A 15,980-nucleotide genomic window follows, 5' to 3' on the forward strand; every position below is an offset into this window, starting at 1 on the left:
ACCCCATTGCTCTACACCAAGATGCCTCTCCCACCTGTTGTTTCTGCCCAGAGAATAGTATGTTCTACCGCCACTGCTTAGAGATGGCCATTTTCTTAGAGAGTAATGCTATTGTTGGTGGGAAACTGCTTAGACATGGATAATTTAGGGGAACATGGAAAGTCTGGCCTATCTCACTCATCAACAAATATTTTTAAGTGGCTACTATGAGCCAGGCCTTGGGCTAGGCACTGGTGATACACAGACAGATGTGAAATAGTCCTGGCCTTCAAGGGGCTTACAGTTTTGGGGAAGGGCAGAGGGAATGGAGAAAACATGTACATATAAAGTCTATATAGGGATAATAACTTCACTTTGAGATTTTCTTGAAAAGGGGAATTCTCCAATGTGAAACTCTCTCTTTAGGTAAGCACCTTTTCTTAGACTAATATTCTTAATTACCTAAAGCAACGAGAGGTTAAGTGATTTACCACCCATGTTGTCAGTTAATCAGTAAACATTTGCTAAGCTCCTACTCTGTGCTAGGCACTGTGTTAAGCACTGGGATACAAAGAAAGGCAAGAGATAGTTCCTGATCTCAAGGAGCTCACATTGAAATAGGTGAGACAACATGCAAATATCTATATATCAACAAGAGATATACAGGATATGTTGGAGATATTCAATAGAGAGAAGGTGCTAGAATTAAGGTGAATCAAGAAAAGCTCCTTGCAGAAGGTGGAACTTTAGCTGAGACTTGAGAACCAGGGAAACTAGGAAGCAGAGATGAAGATGGAGAAAGTACTAGGCATGGGGGCCAGTCAGCGAAAATGCCCAAAGACTGCAGATGAAGTGTCCAGTCTGAATAACAGCAAGGAGGCCAATGTCATTGGCTCAAAGAATACTTGGGGGAGGTAGAGTGTAATGTATAAAAAGATCGGAAACAAGAATCCACTTTGTGTCAGAGGAAGAACTTGAACCCAGGTTTTGTTGACACTAGAGGGTCAAGTCTCCATCTATAATGCTTTACCTAAAACGGATATAAAGTAGTTGTTGGGAGAAAGCACTAGCAGTTGAGAGGAATCAGGAAAGGTTTAATATTCAAGGTGGATCTCCAGTTGAACCTTAAAAGAAGCTAAGGACTTTTAAAAGAGGTGGAAGTTAGAAGGGGGTGCTTGTCAGGTGTGAGGAATAGGCAAAGTAAAGGCATAGAAATGAGAGATGAAGTCTCTTATGTGACGAACAGTAAGAAGGTCAGTTTATCCACAGAGTGGATGAAGGGGAATAGTTTCTAATATGACCAGAAAGGTAGGTTAGATCTAGCTTATGAAGAGCTTTAAATGATAAACAAAGGGGTTTTATATATATTATATATATATACATACTTTATATACAGTATATAAAGTATATTGAGGTATTAAGAACCAGTGTATCTTACTGATCAGTCCTCTATGCTTTAGGAAAATCCCTTGGGTAGCTAAGTGGAAGATAAATAGGAGAGAAGAGTGTGTGGAAGCAGAGAGACCAATTAGAGAGCTGCTGCAATAGCCAGGTGAGAGATGATGAGAGCTTGAAGGATGGCAGGGACTACGTGAATGGAAAGAAGCGGGCAAAAGATGTTGTGGAAATAAAAACACCATGATTTAACAACTGAGTGGATGTGTGAGGAGCCTGAGGAACTGAGCAAGACACCGAGAATGCAGACCTGTGCCCTCCAAGTTAAGAGAAGCATTTATTTAGATACAAAAACATGCAAAATCCCACAAGAAGGAAAGCACCACACAGCGTGTAAACTCTGTCAGGAACTCAGATCTCCTGAACTGTCCTGGTACTGAACTCCTGTTTAGCCTGACTCAGGTTACATCTCATTACACAACCCTCGAACTCTGATGCTTCTGATGCAGATGTCACCCTCCGTCTTTGGACCTTCATCCCAGTGCCCTCAAGAGCTGATTATTGCCTTGTAGCATCTATCTCAAGCTTCTGGCTTTTCTTGGAGTAGGAATATGTCCCTATATTTCCTAGTTCCCTGGTTCGGGAGGCCTTAATAATAATAGCTAACTGTTATATAGCACTTACTATGTGCCAGGCACTGTGCTAAGCATTTTATAATTTTTATCTCCTTTGACACTCACAGCAACCCCTGAAGTAGGTGCTATTATTATCCATATTTTACAGATGAGGAAACTGAGGCAAACAGATGTTAAGTGACTTGCTCAGGGTCATGAAGCTAGTAAGTGTCTGAGGCCAGATTTGAACTCTGGAAGAGGAGTCTTCCTGACTCCAGGGCTGACACTTTATCCCCTGTGCCACCTAGTTGCTGAGCATGCCTCAATACCAATTATTAATACTGTGGGTACCTTATCATAATTATAATTTAACTATGTCTATCAAAATATGGAACAAGAAGAAATGAACAAGAGAATTTTGTGGTTTAGCACCCTTGAATTATTTTGTCCTTACACTTGCCAATCAGCAATGTTCAGTAACACTAGAACAATTAAACAAGGAGATACTACTTACTTGTGTAAGATACTGAGTAGTTTCTCTTTAAGATCAAAGCCATTCTTTGCATTGACTGAACCCCTAAGTCATAGATTATCTTGGCATCTTAAGCTAAGCAAATTGTGTGCCACCTATTTCTATATTCCTGGATTCTCTGTTAACAATTGTCAACTAATTTTTCTTATAGGCTAGAGTTTGAAAAATAGTCTGCAAAAATACTGTCAAAATTTCGTGGACTAGTTGCTGACATAAAAAAGGTGACTTTATATTTTGAGTAATGGTATGTAGCATCAGAGGGTTTTTAAAAACAATTAGTCTGGTTTCTCTACAGCAAAAATTGATGATTCTTTCACAATAATGGCTTAGTAATGGCTCATAAAGAAAATAGGAAGATGCTAAACCATTTTGTTTTCTTTGTTCTTCTTAATTGTATATATTGTCATATTTACAATCTTTACTCAAAGAGAAAGGCTTGAGTATGCTTTCATGTACTCCTTCTAATTTGTTGCAGTGAAAATTGCAAAGCAATCCAGAGCTTTTTATTATCATCTGATCGCCCACCTGTTATATACATTGATATCCATGGCTAACATTCTGAATGTTTCTGTAGCTCAAAGAAAATGTCACAAATCAATCAATCAATAAAATTTATTACAACTTATTCTATGCCAGGTTCTATGCTAAGCATTGGGACTATAAAGAAAATATCAGCTCATGTCCAAGTGTCCGCAAAAAGGGAGGACCCTCAACTCTTATTCAAGCACTCAGGCTCACAATACACTGAATATAGCATTGGCTTTATTTTATTTGACAGAAAATGCAAAACACAAAATACTTGAACCCAAGAACTGAAATAGTGAAGAAAATTCTCCTTTCCTCTCTGGCAGGTCCTTGTATTGGTAAATAAGGTGGGACTTTTTTTTTTTCTTACTGTTTTCTCTTTTGGAGAACTTAGGTAATCAAGTACCTTTAATGAGTTTGGCCTTGGTTTCTTTGATTAAATTGAGAATCTTTGATGATCTGCTTATGTCAAGGGAAAGCCTAGTTCATGTAGGTTTGAGTTGTGTGGCTGTGACGCCCTTTGACCTTGAACAGGGTATATAAACTCAGAGGTTAGTGTTTTGTTTGGGGCTCTCACTCACTGGAAGAGTATCATGTGATTTGACCAGATGAGACTCTGGGTAGCCGTTGTTAAGGAGCCCTTCAGCTTGAAAACCCAGATGTTGGTGCTTCCCTGGTGACTAGGTACTTAGATGTTAGACAGAAAGCTAAAAGCCTCTCTACTGGTTTGTGTTATTTGATCTGCTGATATTTTCTGTTCATAATTTTTGTTTGTATTTGCTCTGAAGTTCAGGGTGCTGGCTTTTCCCCCTGAACTAAGTGAATGATATATGTATGTTTGAATAAAGTGAGATTGTTAACCCCTTAACATTGTTTTCCTTAGAAAAGCAGATCAAGAATCTGTGCTGGCAGCTCTTCTGTGTGCTGGTGTTGTTGGTCTTACACAGCCACAGTAGCTGCTAGCTACGTTGTTGTTACGGTCCTCACCTTGGCTAGTCACTTTTACAGCCCTGTGATGGCTGTTTTGCCTCCCTTCTCCCCCCATCCCTCTTTAATCATTCAATAAAGAAACATTTATTAAGTATCTATATGTGCCGAGGAACTGTATTAGGTGTAGGGAATACAAATACAAAAGTGAGACAGTCCTTGTCCTCAGGAAGCTTATGTTCTAATAGGGGGATACAACACATATTGTTGACTGACTGATTGGGGGGGAAGTCTAAATGGCTATATAGGCTACTATATAGGCTATAGGGCCCCCAGGAGGGGAAGGAAAGTTGTCATAACTTTTCATAGACTTGAGTTCAAGACTTTTCTGTTATTTTTTTTTCTTGACCAGGTAAAAACCTATCCTATATATTGTTATATATTGAGTTGTAATCTTAATTGCTTGCAAGGGGACTGGGTTGTCCCTTTTTTAATGGGTACTTGGAAAATACTTGGGGTCATGAAAAGTGGATTCTCATCCCCTTAACCCGTACCATTCACAGACTTAACAGCATCAGTGAAGGGTAAGGCCCAAGTTTGCCCCCCTGAATCATTGCTCAGACGATACTCAAAGGCCCTAGCTTCTGATTAGCACTAAAACTGTCCCATTTGGCTCAGGAACTTAGCATTGCTCAGGGCATACTCCTCTGTGCCCAGGGCACTTTCCCCTGAAATTCCTCTACTTTTTCAGGGACTCCCCATTGTTGCATTGTCCAGCTTGGTCCAGGAACCCAATACTGCTTCTAGCTGCTGTTATTTCTGTTCTCTCCAGAGGCTTCATGTTTCTCTGAAGGGGTCTCAGAGATGCTCAGGTTTTTCCTCCAGGGAACCCAAGCCAGATTTCTGTATTTAGGATTCCTCCTCTCTGATCTCTCAGCTATGGCTTTCTCTGTTGCTTGTGGCAACTCTGTCCTTTGAAGATCATGTGTAAGGGCATGGTTTAGGAGTACAATAAGCCATGACTCTATTAATCATCCTCAAATGGCTTGTGAATGGGGATGTTTCTACTTTCTGTAGGCAGACAACAGTGTCTCCTCATTAGGAGATGGCGATGAGGAGCCAGGCCAATGCCCAACATTTCCTATATGTTCATTTATCAACGCTCCATTACCTGCCTACTATGTGCTAGATGAGGCAGTATGGAGAAGCCGAATTCAGAGGCAGCTTTGATCCCTGAAAAACCTGGGTTTTTGCTTTCGAAAATGATAAATAGAGGCTGGTTTTTTTTTTCATAGGGAAAATGACAAGTTGCAAATGGCAAAATCTAGGTTAGGCTATGCCCCAGGGTGACTATCTTCATTAAAACAAAAAGCTGGCTGATTTGGGCAAGGCAGCTCCAATTACCCAGAATGACTGATTCCATTATTGATTTAGGTAATTGGAGCAGCCACTGCCTGGAGCCTGGCAGCTTTGTCCCAAACTGCTGATAGTAAATTCATGATACAAGAGAAGGCTTTGGCTTCCATCACTTCCAGTCAACCACCACGCCAGCCTCCCTTGCACAGCAATACAAATAGCCTAGGTTCAAAGTAGAAGAGATGGACAGATAGGCAATTTGCCTTGGCCATGACCCCTTCCACCATAATGGCCAAGACAGCTGGTGCCTTCCCTGGAGGCAGATCACATGAAACTAGCTGAGTGGTTGGCAGAATCATTCCAAATTCTTGGTAAGCTTTGCTCTGCTTCCCTGGGTGGTCTGTTTTTAACCATTCCCCATAATAAATGGTCCAGGCTCAACGAATCAGTCTAATTGGGTTCCAGCCCCAGCCAATAGAGCTCAGTTTTACAATAGCCAGGTATATAGCATTTCCTTTCCTCATCACTTGGATCCTTTGGGGAAATGTGAATACCCCTAAGAATTTTCTCTTAATTCTTCCCTTCATTTTGCTGGTGGGACACACTGGCAGAGGCTGCCAAATGCTTGCAAGTGGTGTCAGTAAATACGACAACAGCAAGAATCCTAAAGAATTGTAAGATCAGTTTGTCCAGAGGTAGTCACATTCTTATTTTTGTTGCTCACTCGTTTCAGTTGTGTCCAAGCCTTCACAATTCCATTTGGGGTTTTCTTGACAAAGATACTGGAGTGGTTTGCTGTTTCCTTCTCCAGATAATTTTTGCAGATGAGAAAACTGAGGCACACGAACTTAAGTGCCTTGGCCAAAGTCACATAGCTGGTAAGTGTCTGAGACCAGATGTGAACTCAGGAAGATGAGTTTTTCTGACTCCAGGCCTGGAACTCTATCCACTCTGCCACCTAGCTGCCCATTATTATTATATATAACATATTATGTTATATATAATCTATAGTTATTATTATAGGTAATAGATATTTGGAGTCACTGGGACATTGTATAATATATACATATATGTGTGTATATCTATATCTATCTATCTATCTAGATATACACAGTTATATATAATCCAATCAAATGCTGTGTCTTCTTGGCTCACATTCATTCCCTTCTCTAGGCCTTCATCACTTCTCCTCTGGATAGCAGCCTTCTAATTGGTCTCACTGCCTTTGGTCTCTTTCTCCTCTAATCCATTCTCCACACAGTGGTGAAATTGTCTTCCTAAAGGGCAAATCTGATCATGTCACCTCTCCCCTCTCCCTCCCCCTACTACTCCCAAGCTTCAGGGACTTCTTAGCATCTCTAGGAGAAAACTCGAGCTCTTCTGTTTTGCATTAAAAGTCCTTTATGTATTTTTTCTAGGCTGATTACATATTACTCTGCCTCTTTGGTTTTTACATTTTTTTTTTAACAGCAAACCTGTTTTACTTGATATTGCCTGAACACAACATTTTCGCCACCGTCTTTGTGTTTAAAATGAACTCTCTCCCAAACTCTTGGAACCCCTAGCTCCCTTCAAGGCTCGGCTCAAGGCCACCTCTTAGTCAAGGCCTTTCCTGGAACCCCTAGTTATTGAATCTTCCCCTCCTCTTGAAGTTATTTTGTGTTTACTCTGTATCTATGTTGTAGTTGATTACCTGGGTATGTGTTGTCTCCCTCCCTGCCCTCCCATCCCACCCCAGAATATAAGTGTCTTGAAGGTAATGAGTGTTTTTTCTTTAAATTTTAAATCTCTAGAGCATAGCATTATGCCCATTGCATGGTGGGATTTCGAATTGCACGGTGATTAAACGTGCTGGACTTGGTTTCAAGAAGATCTAAGTTCAAATCCTGCCTCAGACACTTACTAGCTGTGTGACCCTCTCTAAGCCTCAGTTTTCTCATCTGTAAAATGGGGATATTATTATTTTTTTTTTTAGAGGGAGGAAGGCAGGGCAGTTGGGGTTAAGTGACTTGCCCAAGGTCACACAGGTAGTAAGTGTGTCAAGTGTCCAAGGCTACATTTGAACTCAGGTCCTCCTGACTCCAGGGCCGGTGCACTACTCACTGTGCCACTAATAATATTATTTATCTGACAAGGTTGCTGTGAGAATCAAATGAAATAATATATGTAGAGTGCTTGGCATACCTCAAAGTCAATGCTAGCAATTATTATTCACTAGGGAAGCTGGAAGAGATAAATTTATAGCATGTGGATGAGAAAGGGGCATGGATAGGACTGATTTTCTAAATTCTATAAACATGGAGTTGGCAGTCTGTTTAGTTAGTGCATATTTATCTAATGAACACTTAGAATTTTCAATTTAAAAAAATATGCTAATGCATAACATAAACTGTAGTGTTAAAAAAAAAAACCCAAAGCCTCACCAAACTAGCTTCCAATGACTGAGGGCAAGATTCAATGGTTTTTGAAATCTCATAAGTATTCAATAGAACCATGGGAAGTATCATAGGGAGAAACTGTATGAGTGATGGGAATGCTGGTTGTTCCTCGGACAGACTCATGAAAGATGGAATCTTTCACAAGCAGAAGGCAAGGGAGATACCTGAGAACTTATCTCCATAAGTGAAGGTCCCAAGAGTAAATTTATCCAGGAAACGTTCTGCTAAGGCCTATGTGTTCTTCTCTTGGACAACGGGTGGCTTTTCTGCAATGGATATTGCAAGACTACTCATCTATATGGGGCCGAGACCCACAGTTTAGGAAGTAATGAAGGGGTCGAGAGTGGAAAAAGTTTAAGAAGCCCTGGACTAGATGACCACTTGTCAGGGAGGATTCATACTTCCGTGGCAGTAGAACCAAATGACCTCTAAGCTCCCTTTCAACACAGAGACTCTGATTCTAAAAATGAGAAAAAGTTGGGCCAAAATCATGTGGAGGAAAGGGGCATTGGGGTATAGCTGAACAATGCAGCTGAATTCTGTACTGAGGAGAGCAAAAAGGAACCAGTGGACAACTTCATGTTTTTTTTTTTTCCTGTGTCAGCCATGTACTTGTGAAAAAAAAAAGAAAAAAAGTCCAGATCTGTCTAACCCCCTTTTTCTTCTTTATCAAGTATAGCACATCATGAAAACTTTTAAATATAATTTTAAAATTGTTTCGTATTGGTATGTTTTTATGAAGCCAATGGCCAAGTGTGTATTGGAGAGGAAATAATTTAAGATCTATGAATGGAAGATACCATGTATCAGAAAAGTGCTTCTCCAATATGGGCTAGATTCTGGGATTTGTGTAATAGCTAATTTTGTGCTTATTTTAGAGGTCAACTACAGGATGGCTCTGAAAAATCAGAGGTTGAAGGATTCTGAAGATTAGATTTTTTTTTTCTCCAAAGCTGCACAAAACCCTGTGAAAAAGGGTTATAAAGGGAAGCAAAACTCTTACCTCAGACTAGGTAATATCAAGGATATAAGTTGTTTGAAGGGAGACACCACATCTTTTATCTCATGTATATCTCCCACTGTGCCTAGCATAGTGCTGTCCATATGGCATGAAAAAAAAAAACTTATTGAAATGGATAGAACTGACTCAATTGGGAGTTTTCCTAAACTCCCTGAGTAGGGCCTCTTTTCCTGACACAGATGGGATTGGATTCAATTCAATTCTATATTTATTATGTCTGTGCTGTGTACAGAACACTGTCATAGGAACAGGGGCAGAGAGAGAAGAGACATATAGAGTTTAGGTAAAAATCTAGATGAACAGTTCTTAACCTGGAGTTCATGAACATGTTAAATTTTTTTTGATAACTATTTCAATATAACTGGTTTCCTTTGTAATTCTATGTATATTATTTTATGCATTTAAACCTATTACTCTGAGAAGCAGTCCATTGCTTTCACCAGACCGCCAAAGCAGTCCATGACACACAAAAAGCTAATTAACCCTTGGAAGGTAGAGGCATCATTGTAGTGGATCAAGAGCCAGCCTCAGAGTCAGGAAGACTGATCAGGGGCCAAGACAGGCTCATGACACATATTGGCTGTGTGACCCATCTGGCTCAAATGGCTCAACCTTTCAGGGCCCCAGGGCAATTCTTGAAGACTTGGAGAGAAGGTGCTGAGCTTCACTGGTAGAGGAAGTTATATCACCTGGGACTTAAATGGATTAAATCAAAGGTCTAGGTAAAAAATACAACTCTGCCCTCAAACATCCCCCTCCCCCCAAAACTCCACCAGACTCATAAGTATAAACAATATTTTCAAGAAATTGGGGTATGAAAGTCATAGGAGAGATGGGACAATTAGTGGTTGGGACTGAAGGACCAAGAGAGGGATTTTTTTTAAAAAGATGGGGGTATTTTTTGGCAGACTAAGGGCAAAGGAGGGATTGCAACTGAATGAGAGAAAGGGGGAAGGATGGAACAAGGTCCTAGGGGAGGAAGGAGGTGATGGGATCAAGTAGTTGGGTAGAGAGATTAATTAGCCTTATTAGGGTTTGGAGATGCCTCTTATTAAGATAGGATGAAAGGAAGGGAGAGCAGAATTAGTGCTGAGAAGCGTCTAAGGGTGGAGCTGAGGGAGTCCTCCATTAGAAGGCTTCAACTTTCTCAGCAAAATACACTGAGCTGTAGAAAATGTATCTCCTATGACTATGGGTGCTAGAGACACAATAAGGATTCAAAGAGAGAGGAAAAGGTTTAGAAAAATTGTTGTGTGGAACGAGACACTAAGGGAGTCATTGCTACTGTTCTTGTTCAGTGGTTTCAATCGTGTCTGACTCTTCATGACCCCATCTGGGGTTTGCTTGGCAAAGATACTGGAGTGGTTTGCCATTTCCTTCTCCAGATCATTTTATAGATGAAGAAACTAAGGCAAATAGAGTTAAGTGACTTGCCCAAGGTCACATAGCTACTACGTGTCGGAGGCTGGATTTGAACTCAGGAAGGGGAGTCTTCTTGACTCCAGGCCTGGCGTTCTATCCATTATTATCACCTAGCTGCTCCAAGGAAGTCACTAAGGGTGACTAAAAAAAGTCTTCTGGGCAGTAGTGAGAAACTAGTTGAGATTATTCTTGTTTTTGAACTGGACCTTCAATTTCACTGGTAAAGGAAACTCAGGTGCTACCACTGCCACTTAGGGTCTAGTGAGTCCCCTAGGGACACTCAAGAGGTTAAGAGATTTGCCCAGGGTCACACTGCCAATATGGTCAGAGGTAGGATTAGAACCCAAGTCTCTCCGGCTCCAAGGCAATCCTTTATCAACTGCCTCCATGATTTATTATACTGGATGGAATTGGGTAAATTTTGCAACTTTCTTCAGTGATGCACATTAGCCTTGGAATAAGAAGGAAGAAATGGAATGGTGAGGGTGGTGGTTATCTAGATTTGAAGATTATCAGGTGAGAAACATCCAAATGTGCAGCGCAGTGAGTGATTCTTTCTTGATTATCAGGTGGGGAGGGGTCTGTTGGCAATGGAGTAGGTGTAGAAGTGGTGACATTGAGTGGTAGTAGGTAGTGACTGTTATTTATTTTTTAAAGTAACTGTTGGTGTCCTGTGACTGATTCAAAAGGTAGGTAAGAAATCCCTAAAATGAAAATACCATTTTTTTCCAACACAGTACTTCCTCAGTCAGTTCCCATATAGACTTTTGTTTGGACATCTTCAAAATTGTCAGAGAAGTCACCATTGGTAAAGTCACAAGCACAGCTCAGATAATCAAGGAATATTAAGGTTGAAAGTGGTCATCCAGTTTAACTTCTCACTAAATGCATGAATATCTTTTTACCATATCCCTCTACAGGTCTGGTCTTCGTTTGACCATTCCTACTATTTAGTTCCAAGTGTTCATTTCCATTATTATTAAAAAAAACTTTAATTTTGTTTTTGGAGGCAATTGGGGTTAAGTGACTTGCCTAGGGTCACACAGATGGTAAGTAGCTGAGGTTGCATTTGAACTCAGATACTGCTGACTCCAGAGCCAGCGCTCTTATCTGCTGCACCACCTAGCTACCTCCCTTGTTGAGTTCGAATAGTTAGAATTGTTGAAATAGTTCTGTTAGTTCTTCCTTTACGTGAAGTTGAAATTGGTGCTAGTTCTGCTCACTGAACAAGCCTGTTTCTTCTTTCATATGATGACCCTCTCATTCTTTGAAGATGGGCAGTATGTCAGGGTAGAAAGATCACATGGAGTAGAAATCCTTAGGAGATGCCTAGTTAATCCCAGCCCTCCTACTATGTAGCTGTCATTTAACCTTTTGGGACTCTAATTTCTTCATATATAAAATGAGATGCCAGGAAAAGGTCATCTCATTCTGTGCTTCTGTACTTCTTTGATTCTACCTCTCACCTTAGTTTTTTGTTCTGCAGGTTAAACACCCTCAGCTCCTTCAACTTTTCATAAGATAGAGTTTACAGATTTTTCACCATCTTTCCTGTCTTCTGGATATACTATAATTTATCAATAGTTCTCTTAAAATGTGGCACTCCCAACTGAACACCACAGTCCAGATGTGCCTCTGACCAATACAGAGCAAAGTGGAATAATTATTTCTGGTAAATATTTCTGGGACACTATTAGGAAGTGTCAGGAAACATCAGACTGTAATCACTAAGACCGAGCTGGAGCTGGATGACCCATGTACAGGGGTGCCAGAGTAAGAGCAAAGTTAGAATAGCGCTTGGCATCCAGTGGGAAATCCCCAGCTGTTAACTGGATGGAAAAAGAAGAGTCGATGAAAAAAAGAGGTGGATGGAAAAGAGGAGGAAAATCGACCTCAACCTTATGTGAGAGATTTTTGGAAAAGAGAAAGCTCAGTGCCCAGAGAGGGGCTCTTGCTCAGACTCTCACTATGGGGAAGGACCTTTAGTGGCTGTAAGTTAGGGTTCTCAATCTCCCTGAAAGATCTGCCAGTTTCTTAGTCAAGGACTTCAGCTAAGTCCAGAGCTGGAGGGAAGGGCAGAGTCAAACATCCAATCCCAATAATAACACCCAATGAACAGCAATGCAAAGACATCTTGAGTTAACACTGGGAGCCCTGCAGTGCTGGATGTGTCTGTTGTCCCTCCTCATGCATTTCCCAAGTGGAAAGTGCTTATTCTTGAGATCTCTCCTTGCCTATCCTTCCCATTAATGGTATATATGTTGGTGGGAGAGTATGCCTTGTTTTGGAGGAAATGTTCTACTGTGAATTTTATTACTATGCCATAATAAATGACAAAATGGAGAAACTCGGTGGAAATTGGGAAGATCTTTGTGAACTGATTCAAAGTGAAGTGAGCAGAACTAGGTGAACAATTTATATAAAGATAATATTATAAGAAAAAAAAACAGCTTTAAAAGACTAGAACTCTGATCAACAAAATGATAAACCAAGAGTCCAAAAAATGCATATGTAACATGTCACACCTCACAGCAGAGAGGTGATGAATTTAAGAGGCAGAGAGAAACATACATTTTTGGACATAGTTAATGTGGGAAGTGCTTTTGCCAAACTATGTACTAAGGGATTTTTCAAAGGTTTTTTCAAACCTTTGAGGGCTTGAAAATTTTTTTAAATTTGTTTAATGAGGGGAAAGAAATAGGAGGGACATAGAAATAAAAGAAAATTAGTTGCAAAATAAAAATAATAAGCTATTTAAAAAATAAATCTTATTACTCAGCTATTCCAATAAATGCTTTTGCATTAAGGTTAAGAAAAGAAGCAGAAAAGAGAGATGGAATAAAGAGAAGGAAAATAGCCAGTGTAGGCAAGTCGATTATCTGTAAAAATTGAATTGTTGATGGTTATTCCATTGTTGACTATTAGTGAAGTACAAGTCACCACCATTGAACTGATAGACTAAACCTTTTTATCTTTACTCCTTCTGAGTTTATACTGACAGTCTTCAACAGGGCAATTTTAGTGCATTGGTGGTACTAGGGATAAAAATGTAGTTGGAAGGAGTATTTGGATATTATATGATTATAGATTATATTATATGATTATGTGTGTGTGTGTGTGTGTGTGTGTGTGTGTGTGTGTGTGTGTGTGTGTGTATTATATTATACAATTATAGGCCTGGAAGAAAATTCAAAGACAATCTAGTGAGAGTTAGAGTTAGAAACAGAATTAGGGTTATAAATAAAATAGAAATGGATTTAGGCTCTTGTGGATGACGATAGAGAAAGGCGACTTCAAGGGGGAGAACAGGGCAGATTATACTGGGTCTCTCCTAAGCATAGCCATAGAAATGAGGATTGGACCTATGGTTAAAGGAAAATTCCAGATGAAGAAACCTGATCTACCAATCACACACTTACAGAGTTGTCTAGAGTACTGAGAAACTAAGTGACTTACCGAGGGTCATATAGCCAGTATGTATAAGAGACAAAGAGGTGTTCCTGGCTCAGAAGCCAGTTCTATCCACTATATCAGAGATGTCAAACAATACAGCCTAGGGGGCCACATAGATGGACCATAACACTCCTGAGTATAGCCAAAAACCAGATTAAAATGTAACTGGGAAATACTTATTAAAGTAAGTAAAAATACAATAAAACTTAGATAATATTACTATGTGGTTTTCTAAGTTAATGTCATCTGCACAGATCCTTATATATGGTTTAGTCAGCCCCTTTTGCACCTGGGTTTGATACCACTGTACTTATATCTTTATGTCCCTTTGAGCATATATGGGTGAAATCAGGATAAAAATGAACATCAAGATGAGTCCTAAAGTGGAGAAAAGTTACAAACCATGCACCTGAAGAATGTGTGGAGATGGGAAACAGGATAGACTAAGCACTTTGCTTGTTTTTTGGACAATTTTTCATCTAGATCTATATCTATCTATATGAATTTTAGGTTTTTTTTTTTTTGCGACAGTTAATGGAGCCAACTCTTTTTTTCCTTTCTGCTCTTTACCCACCTGTTCAAAGCAGGGGGAGTAGCATTCAAAGCTAATTTGCTGTACCCTAAAAACAGTTCTGACAAGAACCATATGATTCAGAGATTCATCAGGCAAAAAGGAGAGAGGTTGGATGGTAGCTTAGAAGGGGGCAGATCGTCAATTGAAGGGTTTTTTTTTTTTGCCTAGCAAGAGAATTAGAATAGAAGGGAAGGAGCCTATGGAGAAGAGTTAAAATCCTATCTTTGTCAATCACTATCTGTGTTACCTTGGATAAGTCCCTTAATTTCCTTGGGTCATAGTTTCCTCATTTGTAAAATGAAAGAGTTGGACCCGATTGTCTTTCAGGTCCCTTCCAGCTCTAAATAAGGTACTATGAGTGCATTCTAGGCTTGGGGAACAGATTATTCAAAAGAATAGAGATGGACTGTGCTGTGTGGAGGGACAGTGAGCTGGCCAATTTGGCTAGAATTGTGCAAAGGTGAGTAATGTACTCTAGGTTTGGGGAAGTAGGCCTGGGCCAGACTGTGAAGGGCTTTCCATGCTGTATTCAACAAGCTCAAGGTTTCATCACCTTGTACTTGGATTATTAGAACAGTCGTCTTACAGGTCTCCTTCACTTCAGTTTTAACTCCTCTCATCCATCCTACAGCTAGGTGGCTTAGTGGATAAACTGCAAGAACTGGAGTCAGGAAGACCTGAGTTCAAATCTGGTCTCAGATACTCACTAGCTGTGGGACCCTGAGCAAGTCACTTAACCCTGTTTGCCTCAATTTCCTCATCTGTAAAATGAGCTGGAGAAGGAAATGGCAAACTACTTCAGTATCTTTGCCAAGAAAACCCCAAATGGGGTCACAGAGAGTCAGACATGACTGAAATGACTCAGCAACAACCCATCCCACATAGATCATGGATAGACTAATCTTCCTAAGCATATGGCTCTCATCATATGATATACTCCGAAGCTTCAATTTTCCCCCATGGCCTATCGTATCTTAGTTGGCTTGGACTCCATGACTATTAGATCTGGAAAGGATCTTAGATAACAACATTTTAATTTTAGAGATGATGAAATTGAGGCCAGGAGGCCCTCCATTCTGGTCCAACGCCTTTCATTTCACGTGGAGGCTCTCCATAATTTGGCTACACTGTACTTACAAAATTTTATGTATCACTGATTTTTAATTTACTGCTCCAGATAGGTCTACTCACATGATCTTCATTCCCATCTCCTGCTGTTGGAGTATGAACTTTTGAGAGCAGGGACTATCTTTTCTATTTGTATTCTTGACAGCACAGTGCTTTGCATATAGTAAAAATTTAAAAAAATTCTTTTTCATTCATTCATTTATTCATTCTCTACTAGATGCCTCATAGGGTTGGGAAGAGAGGTGTTTTGATAGTTAGAATTCTATGTAGATGTCAGCTAATATTAACTTTCATTTTCCCCTCAAATAGAAAAGTAAAGTGTTTTATAAAAGTAAATCCACATTCCACTCAAGAAAATATGTTGGCCGGCAAGCCCACTTGTCCTGCTGCAAGATGTTCAATCAGTATAAATTTAATTCCTTGACAGAAGGAAAATTCCATGCCTTTCCCAATGTGCTTGCATTTGACTTACCTTGGAAGACTGTAAAAGGGTCATCCAGTAGTAATCTCTCTAAGGCCAGTTGATTTTATGATAGATCAGCTATGACAGAATTGGCAGTGGTGCCTACCTTGCTTTCTAAGTGTTTAATTAAAATCAGAGACTTTGCCTAGTACA

General features: G+C 40.0%; 1 protein-coding gene across 1 annotated transcript in view; it reads right to left on the reverse strand.

The window, feature by feature from the left end:
• KCNQ5 (potassium voltage-gated channel subfamily Q member 5) overlaps positions 1-15,980 on the reverse strand; it is a 715,330-nt gene that overhangs the window by 64,038 nt on the left and 635,312 nt on the right. The window lies entirely within an intron of this gene.

Source organism: Trichosurus vulpecula, chromosome 7 (genome assembly GCF_011100635.1).
Source record: "Trichosurus vulpecula isolate mTriVul1 chromosome 7, mTriVul1.pri, whole genome shotgun sequence".
Taxonomy (NCBI): domain Eukaryota; kingdom Metazoa; phylum Chordata; class Mammalia; order Diprotodontia; family Phalangeridae; genus Trichosurus; species Trichosurus vulpecula.